The 10000-nt window shown below is 29.9% G+C and overlaps 1 protein-coding gene across 1 annotated transcript in view; it reads right to left on the reverse strand.

The window, feature by feature from the left end:
- The window catches only part of mRpL44 (mitochondrial ribosomal protein L44), a 28494-nt gene that overhangs the window by 5020 nt on the left and 13474 nt on the right, over positions 1–10000 (reverse strand). The window lies entirely within an intron of this gene.

Raw genomic sequence — 10000 nt, forward strand, 5'->3', positions numbered from 1 at the left:
GTTAAAAATCGGACATCCGAGAGAGTTTTCTCGAATTTTCGAAACAACAAAAAAGAGTCGATCGAATTTCATTGAACGAAATACATTTGAGGATCTATTGAATTTTGTAAACTCTAAAATCGAATTACATTTGATAAGGTGCACTAAGAACAGTACGTTTGAGAATCTCTCGAAAGTTTTCGAAATGTTTTGCGAATGGTCGACACAATTTCATTAAAAACAAAAAAAAAAAAAAAAAAAAAAAAAGAGAAGAAGAGAAAGAAAAAAGTGCAATTAATCGCGATTGAATTCCATCCTTATTGTAAGACGTTACGAATCGTAAATTTGAGAATCACTCGTGTGACTTTGTCGAAAACTTTCGAAAATCGATTTTAGATACCATTGACGTATGGTGTTACGAGTCGTCATTTAAGAATCTCTCAGGATTTCTCATCGAAAACTAAGAGAAGCTAGGATAATAATCAAATTGAGATTTCATTGATATATATATATATATATATATATATATATATATATATATATTTAAAGTGTTACAAGTCTTTCACTTGACAATTTCTTAATTTTTTTCAAATCTCTCGACTTTTTCGGATGATTCAAAAATCCGTCGACAAAAAATCGCACGAATTTCATTAAAATTTCTTCCTCCAGATATAATTCCCTTTTTATATTAATCAATCGGTATATATACCAAGAATTCGTTACAACGTTACAAAAGATAGAGACAATAAAAGAATTTCAATGAAAATATTTAGAAGAAAAAGTGGTACTAAGCAATTCAATCGGTAAAGATATATACATATATATATATACACGCGCGCACACACATACACACACACACACACATTTCTCCCCCTCGATAAAGTTTGTCCCTTCAGAACACGAACGCCCTCCTTGATATACCTTTCCCTCACCCCTCCTAGCAAATTGATTCAATGTGCATTTCAACGCTTCACCTCTCCTTCTACGAGGAAACTTGGATTAGAAAAAGAGAAAGAGAGAGAGAGAAAGAGAGAAAGAGAGAGAGAGAGAGAGAGAGAGATAAAGATATAGAGAGAGAGAAAGAGAGACATATATATATAATATGCACGTATTCAGTAAATATCTATTCGATCAAACTTCAATTTAAAATTCAAGATCAAAGCGATAAGTGTGTCTACAGACGCATGGTAAATGAATCGCCATATTTTTTCTGTTTTACTATTATACAGAATAATACATGTAAGTGTTTTTCTCTTTATAACACGCATGATTATATTCGTGTATGTGTATGTGTATATGTCTATGTATGACGACGTAGTTACGGAAAGGAGAGAGAGAGAGAGAGAGAGCGAAAGAGAGAGAAAGAAAGAGAGAAAGAGAGAGAAACAATTCATGCCTATCTCTATCCTTCTATCTCTCTCTCTTTCTCCCTCTCTTTCTCTCGTTCACTTACTCTTAGAATCTACAGACTTACGGTATTTTTATAACCCCAAGAGGAAGGAAAAGAAAGAAAGAATGAAAGAAAGAAAGAAAAAAATGAGGGAAAAACAGGGGGAAGACAAAAAAAGAATAAAAGAAAACAACGCGACCAAGCAAGAAGACAGGTTCATATGTGTACATATATATACATATATCAAGTGAGAAAAGAACAAGGTCAGACGAAAGAATTATGTATGTATGTATCTTCATTTTGTGACTGCGTTACTACGGACGAATTACATTTATTATGTTTATATACCATTCTTATATATGTTCAAATATATATATATATATATATATATGTAATATATAATTCAATGTACATGGATTCGTAGAGTATATGTCATGGTCGCATTTCCAAAACTAGATGGATTATATAAAAAGAAATATATATATATATATAAGTTCGATTCTTATATATTTTCTGTTGACGTTGATATATGTGTAATGAAAAAAAGAAAAACAAAGAAAAAAAAAAAATAAAAGAATTTTTCTTACGAATATGTTACTTCCTGGACGATCACGAGCCATCATCATCCGATTGTTGTTTCATCGAGCTACGTGTGCCCGTACTGAGCTTTCCCCCACTCTTCTCTCGCTCGCTCACTCGTTCTCTCTCTTTCTCTCTCTAACCCTCCCTTCCACTCTTGCCACCTACCACTCCTACCAGACACCACGATGTATCATTCAGGTACGCCCGGAAACTAACTGAACCGAACCGAACCGAATATTACCGAACACGTAACGATAGCGAATAAGATCTCCGTCGAGGATTCGGCTTTTTTTTACGTCTGATATCGATGCAAACATAACCTTTTTTTTTTTTTCCTATATTTTTTCTCATTGAAAACAGTATTTCTTTTTCTTTTTTCCCCTACCAATTTCTCTCTCTCTCTCTCTCTCTCTCTCTCTCTCTCGATTTAACCCCAGACGATTGAAAAAATAGAAATGACATAACGTGTGTAAATCGACTTATATATATACATATGTATATACATGAGTCGCGATTATTTCAAAAGGAACATTTTTCATTCATAAATTTTAATGAAATAACGTAGAAGAAAAAAAACATTATACCTCTACATTTTTTATTAAACAATATATATATATATATATTGTTTAATAAAAAATAATGTGTATATATATATATACAATTTATTTTAGTATTCAATTATTATTTATTATTTAATTAAAAACTATAATTAAAATATATTATATTTAATATTTCATTTAACAAACATACATACACACTTTTTTTTTGTATTAAATTACTATTTCAAAATATGTGTGTATGTGTAATATACATATATATATATATACACATGTATAACTTTTGTACATATAGAAGAATCTATATGTATAGAAGTGTATAAAGTGAAAAAGAGAGAGAAAAAGAGAGAGAGAGAGAGAGAGAGAGACATATGGTGCATACTCAGGTGGAACGAGGCCAAGTTTTACTGTAGCCAACGCTGAGCGCCAGTATGAATCGAAGAAAGCCAACGAATTCAAGAAAATATATATGTTCTAACAAGACTTCTCATTTGTATATCTCAATATTTTAGTTCACATGTTGAGTACTATATACATATATATATATATATATATATATATATATATAATATACACACATATATAATACATGTATGTATATATATGTAATATACATATATATATATATATATAATATTATGTTTGTATGAATATTCATAGTATTCTAATAAAAATAAACACGTCCTATAAATTGTGTTAGTTATGCAAATCTAATTTCAGGCGAAATGTTAGTATATTTCATTATTGGAATAGTTTCAACCATGATGCATAACTATATAGAAAACCTCTAAATAAAAATAAAAATTAGAATTGAAATGAGAATGAGAATATAACGAAGTAAGAAAATAATGGACGCCGAAGTCGTACGATTTCATGTAAGAACTCTGGGTTTTATCCCAAAGAGAAAAAGAGAGAGAGAAGGAAAGACAGTAAAAAAAAATACTATTATGCTTGTTTCTAAATCGTTAGCTAAAGAATAGAATATAAAAACTGAACAAATGTCTAAAGCTAGAGTGACTGTTATACAATATCCACATTATATTGCAAGTGTTTTGTCTGTGCCAGTTGAATAATATAGAATTATTTAAGTTTATCATAAATCAGAAACTAGTGATAGATATACATAAACACACACACACAAATATTTTCAATTAAAGTTATTTCTATATTTAAACCTGTAATCAGTTTCTTATTTAAAATAAATATTCTAATCATGCTAGTTATAAAATAAAAGACACATTGAACTTTGTCTCTGTATATGTATATCAATTATATTACTTCAGAATTATTTAACTTCATTGAATGAAGAAAAACTGGTCGTATGTAATTGTTGAGATTTTTGGATAAAAATTATTATATATATATTGGATCAATATAAAAATAAACATTATAATTATTAAGATGATGAAATAAGATGAAAAAAAAAAGAATAAACAAATAAATAAAATGAAATACAATACAAATAAAATAAAATAAAATAAATAAAAAAAAATTATATATTGAACTTTAGATTGGTATGCCATGTCGAATGTTTCAGAATTATATGAATGAAAAACTAAATTGTACATAATTGTTTCTATCCAATGTATCATTTTTTTATTCAGCCAGAATAAAAATAAACATTGCAATCATGCTTGGTTATGAAATAGGATGTAAAAAAAAAAAAAAAAAAAAAAAAAAAAAAAAAAAAAACTAGAATAATCAAAGAAAATATTAGAGTTTTGACACACAATGAGCTTTGTTGACTTGATATGCTAATTGAATAATTTTTGAAGAATTATTAATCATTATCATAACGATAATTAATTGTCTGTAATAACACATGTTTATTTTTGTATCGCAATTATCATATCTCTCTTTAGTTAGAATAAAAATAGATATTGCTATTCCTTTTAATCATGGAAATACGTCCGGAAAAAAAAAAACAAAGAAAAAAGGAAAAAGTATTAAAATTGAATCTCAAACTTTCTTGCATAATCATAATCGTTGGTAAAACAAAAAGTCTATATTTCTATGGAAAAAAAAGATTAGGCTTGGTTAGCCGTTGCTAACAAAACACTTTCCTCAATCAAAATACCTTGAAGATAAGTGACAATAAGTTATTAAAATAGTACTTGACCGATATAATAACGTATAATTATAATTATAACAATAATAATAATAATAATAATAATAATAATAATAATAATAATAATAATAATAATAATAATAATAATAATAATAATAATAATAATAATTATTATTATTATTATTATTATTAATATAATAAAATTATAAATTCGATATCATATATTCGGTCACATTTTCATTAAGATAAAAAAGTGCGTTGAGAAAAGGCGGCTTTTCAATCGATATTGCTCTCTCTCTCTCTACCTTTTTTTCTTTCTCTTATGGTGTTACCGACGGACCGTCGCTTACATGCTAGTACATATATAACTACTAGTTTTTAAAGCGGAAGTAGTTCGAACGAGTAACCACATTTCTTAACATAGTCTCATTCCTCCTATTAGCTAAATTGAACATGCAAGGGGGAAAACAGATACGAGATCATTTCAATATTTTAATTATCTTAGAGCGATTAGCTAAGGAAAAATGTTAAGATTTGAAAAAAAGAAAAGGAAAAAAAAATAAGTTACAATAATTTTCACCGATTTCTTATTGGAATATACATCGTGAAAAAAAAGTAAAAAATAACGATGTGAAAACACTGGCGCCATTTTGTAAAAATGGCGAGAGCATAAAAATGGCCGTCGATCGTGTTCCGTTTCGTTGGTTTTTTTGTTTTTTGAAAATAAATATAGCGATCAATTATCGAACGAAAATTCATAAAATATATCACTTTATTTTCCTTTTATCATTTATTGGTTGATCAAAATCAATAGTTTGAATAGATGATAAAATAATTCAATGTGGCTACTTTAAAGATAATAACTATTAACAATCAAAAAACCATTGGGAATTCTTAAAAGAACGTTCAACCTGAATCATTGATTAGTGAGAAATAAACGAATGAGAGAGAATAGAAAAAGAGAGAGAGAGAGAGAGAGAGAGAGAGAGAGAGAGAGAGAGAGAGAGAATAGGCACTTTAAAAAATAAAATTAGACTCTCTTCTTCTTTGACCTCTGAATCATAATTATCCTTATCGACTTACTACGAGAGAACTTCGATAACATATTATTGATAGTAATGCAAAGTTATGAAATAATGTCTTCTCTCTCCATATCTCTTAAGCTTTCGTCACTTTCTACTATATTATACTAAGTAATAACTATATATCATAGTATAAGTAATACTACAATAAATTATAATATATCAAATATATAACTTCTAATAATTTAGTTTTATTATACTATATATATATATATATAGTATAACTATATTTGGTATAATACGATTTAGTGAATTTGCGTGTGTATTATAAATTTCACGTTATATAATTTTTATATACAATATTAAAAAAGAAAAAAAAAAGAGGAAAGAAAAAACTCTCCCTGAAATATTTATTTATTAATAGTAACAAAATGTTTTTGTTCTCTCATCGAAATCGTTTACGCGTATCAATTTATAACAAATCAAACTTTATTGATAAAACAATGGAGACTCTCTCAATGATACTTTTAAACGCTTTTTCAATAAAAATTCCTATCTCGTTACACATTTGTCCTTCGTAGTTTCGAAATTTACACTTTCTATCAGGTAGATATATATATATATTCTAATAAAAACACATTATCGAGAAAGAAATAGGTAAAGTATTTAATAAACAAGCATAACGCAAAAATATGTATATTAAAAACATGTGAATATTTTGACGATAAAAAAACTTTTAACCTCGATTTATTATCACGTATAACACGTAATTACATTTACTCGACTACGATCGTTTCAAATTTCCCGCCTTTTGTATTCATAATAGGATTTAACCATTCATAACCTCACTTTCTTTTCATTTTTATATACAAATTAAATATTGTGTATGTGTATGTATGTATACATAAATATATGTACAAATATTTATGTGAATTAATAATGAATTTAAAAGCAATAATACGAAATAATACTTTTGAAAAATACAGATACATACATAATTGTATGACTTCAGAGTAAAACATGTAGTTACAGAAAATTGAATACGAATGAATATTCTCGATGCTATTATTCTTGTTGAAAATGAAAAAAAAAAAAAAAAAAAAAAAAGAAATCGATTGGAAAGTCTTATTATGTTAAGAAATGTTATGAATGTTACGAAAGTTTTATTATGTTAAGAAAGTTCTACATGTAAAAATGACAAAATTCTAAGACTTTCAAATAACACAAAAAAAGTGGCAGACATTAGGTGTGCATATAAAAAATTAAATACAAACGAATTAATCCTCGATGATTTTCTTATTGGAAATTAAAAAACAAATGAAAACTGTAAAAGAACATAAACCCCCCCATCACAAAAAAAAAAAAAAAAAAAAGAAAATAAATTCTAATCCAAAGACAAATTTTTTTTCCAATAATAAATAATCAATGAACACTAAAACCAAATAAGGGAAAAAATAAATAATTAAATAAATAAACATATAAACAAATAAATAAATAAATAATAATAATAATAATAATAATCCACAAATATAATTTTTACATTAATATCTTCCATGGAATTAATTTTATTACACGTCCAAACCAGAGTAATCTTTTCCCCCATACTAAATCATCTTAGATTCAAAAAAAAAAAAAAGAAAATTCACGAATACAATAATCTTAACATATTATATTAATGTCCCTAATCCCATAAATTTCGTCGTTATACTGCACAAAAAAAAAAAAAATTAAAAAGAAATTTAAAAAAATTAAAGAAAAAAAAAGAAACAAAAAACCATCCAAAAGGGTTTACCCAAAATTTAAAAAATGCGAAAATATTTAAAATAAAGAAAGAAAAAAAAAAGAAAAGAAAAGACATACAAAAGAGTAAATTGTAATTCAAAGAAAATAGTATAAATATCGAGAAAGAGGAAGAGAGAGAGAGAGAAAGAGAAAAAGACAAAAAGAGAGAGGGAGAGGAAGAGAAAGAGAGAGAGAGAGGGAGGGAGAGAAAGAGAAAGAGGGAGAGAGAAGGTAGAAGACGAACAAGAAGAAACAAGAAAACGAAGAAGAAACATTTAAGCGTCGTCGTCGGCTTGACCGATGATTTTACTCGTAACTCGGGCGACATTCCTCAACGTTTCGTTTCGTTTCGTATAGTCGTCGTCGTCCTCGTCGTCGTCGAGCCAACGGCCACGAAAAGGTGGATGGCGGCGATGGCGGCATCGGCAACGGCAACAGCAACGGTGGCGGTGGCGGCGGTGGCGGCGGCGGTAGTGACGGCGGCGAATGAGAGAAGGAAAGGGAGAAGAGGAGTGGGGCGGAGAAGAGGGAGATAGAGTAGGGTAGGGTTAGCGAGGAGGTGGTGAGGGAGGAGGAAAAACGGCGTATGAAAGGGAAGGGAGGGAAGGGAAGAGAGAGGAGAGAAAAGCAACGGGGTTGACGACGACGACGACGACGACGACGGCACGATGACGAGAGGAAAGGACGAAGACTAAGTTTCATCTTTCTCTTTCTTTTACTCTTACACACACACACACACACACACACGCTCTCTCACTCCCTCTCACTCTCTCTCTTTCTCATTCCTATACATTTTCGTTCTCTAATACTATCTCTATCTCTTTCTCTTTATATCCCTCTTTTTTTGTTTCTTCTTTTCTTTCATTCTTTCACTTATTTTATCGAATATATTTACAATATGGCACAACACATTCTCCTTTTAGTTAAAATAATGTATGAAGAGAATGACAGAATGTAATAATAATAATAATAATAATAATAATAATAATAATAATAATAATAATAATAATAATAAAAATAACAATAATAATAATAACAATAATAATAATAACAATAATAATAATAACAATAATAATAATACGTACGGATATTTGTTCCAATAGAAGACCACACACTGCGTTCCAGTATTTCTTCAAGTTCACACGAGACGCATCCAGGAGAAGGAGGAGAAGAAGAAGAAGAAGAAGAAGAAGAAGATGAAGATGAAGAAGAGAAGAAGATATCGGGAACTATTAATAGACCTTTCTATTTTGGGGCTTCTCAAACGCACTCTTCCGAAAGCTCCTCGTCGCAACGGCCATGAAGAAGAAGAAGAGAAGAAGGAGAGGAACACCACGGCGGTCTCTTCTAACCGTTACGACTACGACGACGACGACACGTTGTCGTTTCTTCTTTACCTTCTATTTCTTTCTTTCTCTCTCTCTCTCTCTCTCTGGTTCTTCAAGGTATCTTCTCTCTCTCTCTCTCTCTCTCTCTCTCTCTCTCTCTCTCTCTCTCTCTCTCATACTCTCTTTTAGGTTAACTACCTCGACGTTTGTTCCTCATCGAACCTGACAAATGGCGTTCGTTCATCTGATCCTTGGCCTTTTCCTTTAGGTAGGAAGGGCCTACATTTTCTTCAGAATTGATCTTCCAAAGGGGAGAGAAAAAAAAAGAAAGAAAGAAAAAAAAAGAGAAGAAAAAAATATGGAGGGTGGGCGAGGGAAGGAGAGGAAAGGGGATAAGAAAAATAAGTCGAGTTTTCGACCTCCTTATTTCCAAGAATGACCAAGCAAACAGGCAACTCTACTAGATGGTTACCTCTAGCTAGCTACCAAGCTGGCTTAGCTTAGCTTAGCTAAGAGGGTAACGATCGAAGATATATATTTTCTCTTTCTCTTTCTCTCTCTTTCTTATTCTGTCACACAAAAACAGTAAGAGCAACACTCCTTTCCTCTTCCACTTCCTCGGTCGGTAACTTCAAAATTCAACAGCAACAACAACAACAATAATAATAGTAGTAGTAGTAGTAGTAGTAGTAGTAGTAGTAGTAGTAGCAGCAGTAGTAGTAGTTTCGGTGATTTCACATAAACACGACATATTTCAATCAACTCAATTGTCGAGTTATCATTGTTGAGAAAAGGAAAACACTACTCTAACAGTTCATGTTCAAATATATAACACACGTCGGGGGTTGTAGAAGAAAACTTTTCTGTTGTCTAGATAGGTTAAGTGGACGAACCGGAATATACATATCATATAAATATATATATATATATAAAACAGGACATACGCATGCACACGCACACATCCATGTGTCTGTGTGTATATATATATATATTATATATATATACAAATATATACGTGGAGTAACCAATGGTACAGAGATAGATGTACTAGCGCGTACATCAAACAACAACTTAACTTAACTCAACTAAACTGAACTAAACCGAACTGAACTTAACTGAAATAAACTGAACTGAACTGAATTGAATTGAATGAACTAAGGAACGAGTCTCGTCGACACAACCACGACGACGAAAACAATCACAAGCTATTAGAAACCAAACTCGTATACGCGATCCTTACTCGTGTAAGAAATGTTTTTATATCATAAAAATTATGATAATACATCGAACGA

The sequence above is a fragment of the Vespa mandarinia genome, chromosome 24, assembly GCF_050613455.1.
Source record: "Vespa mandarinia isolate Hongniang chromosome 24, ASM5061345v1, whole genome shotgun sequence".
NCBI classification, from domain to species: Eukaryota; Metazoa; Arthropoda; class Insecta; order Hymenoptera; family Vespidae; genus Vespa; species Vespa mandarinia.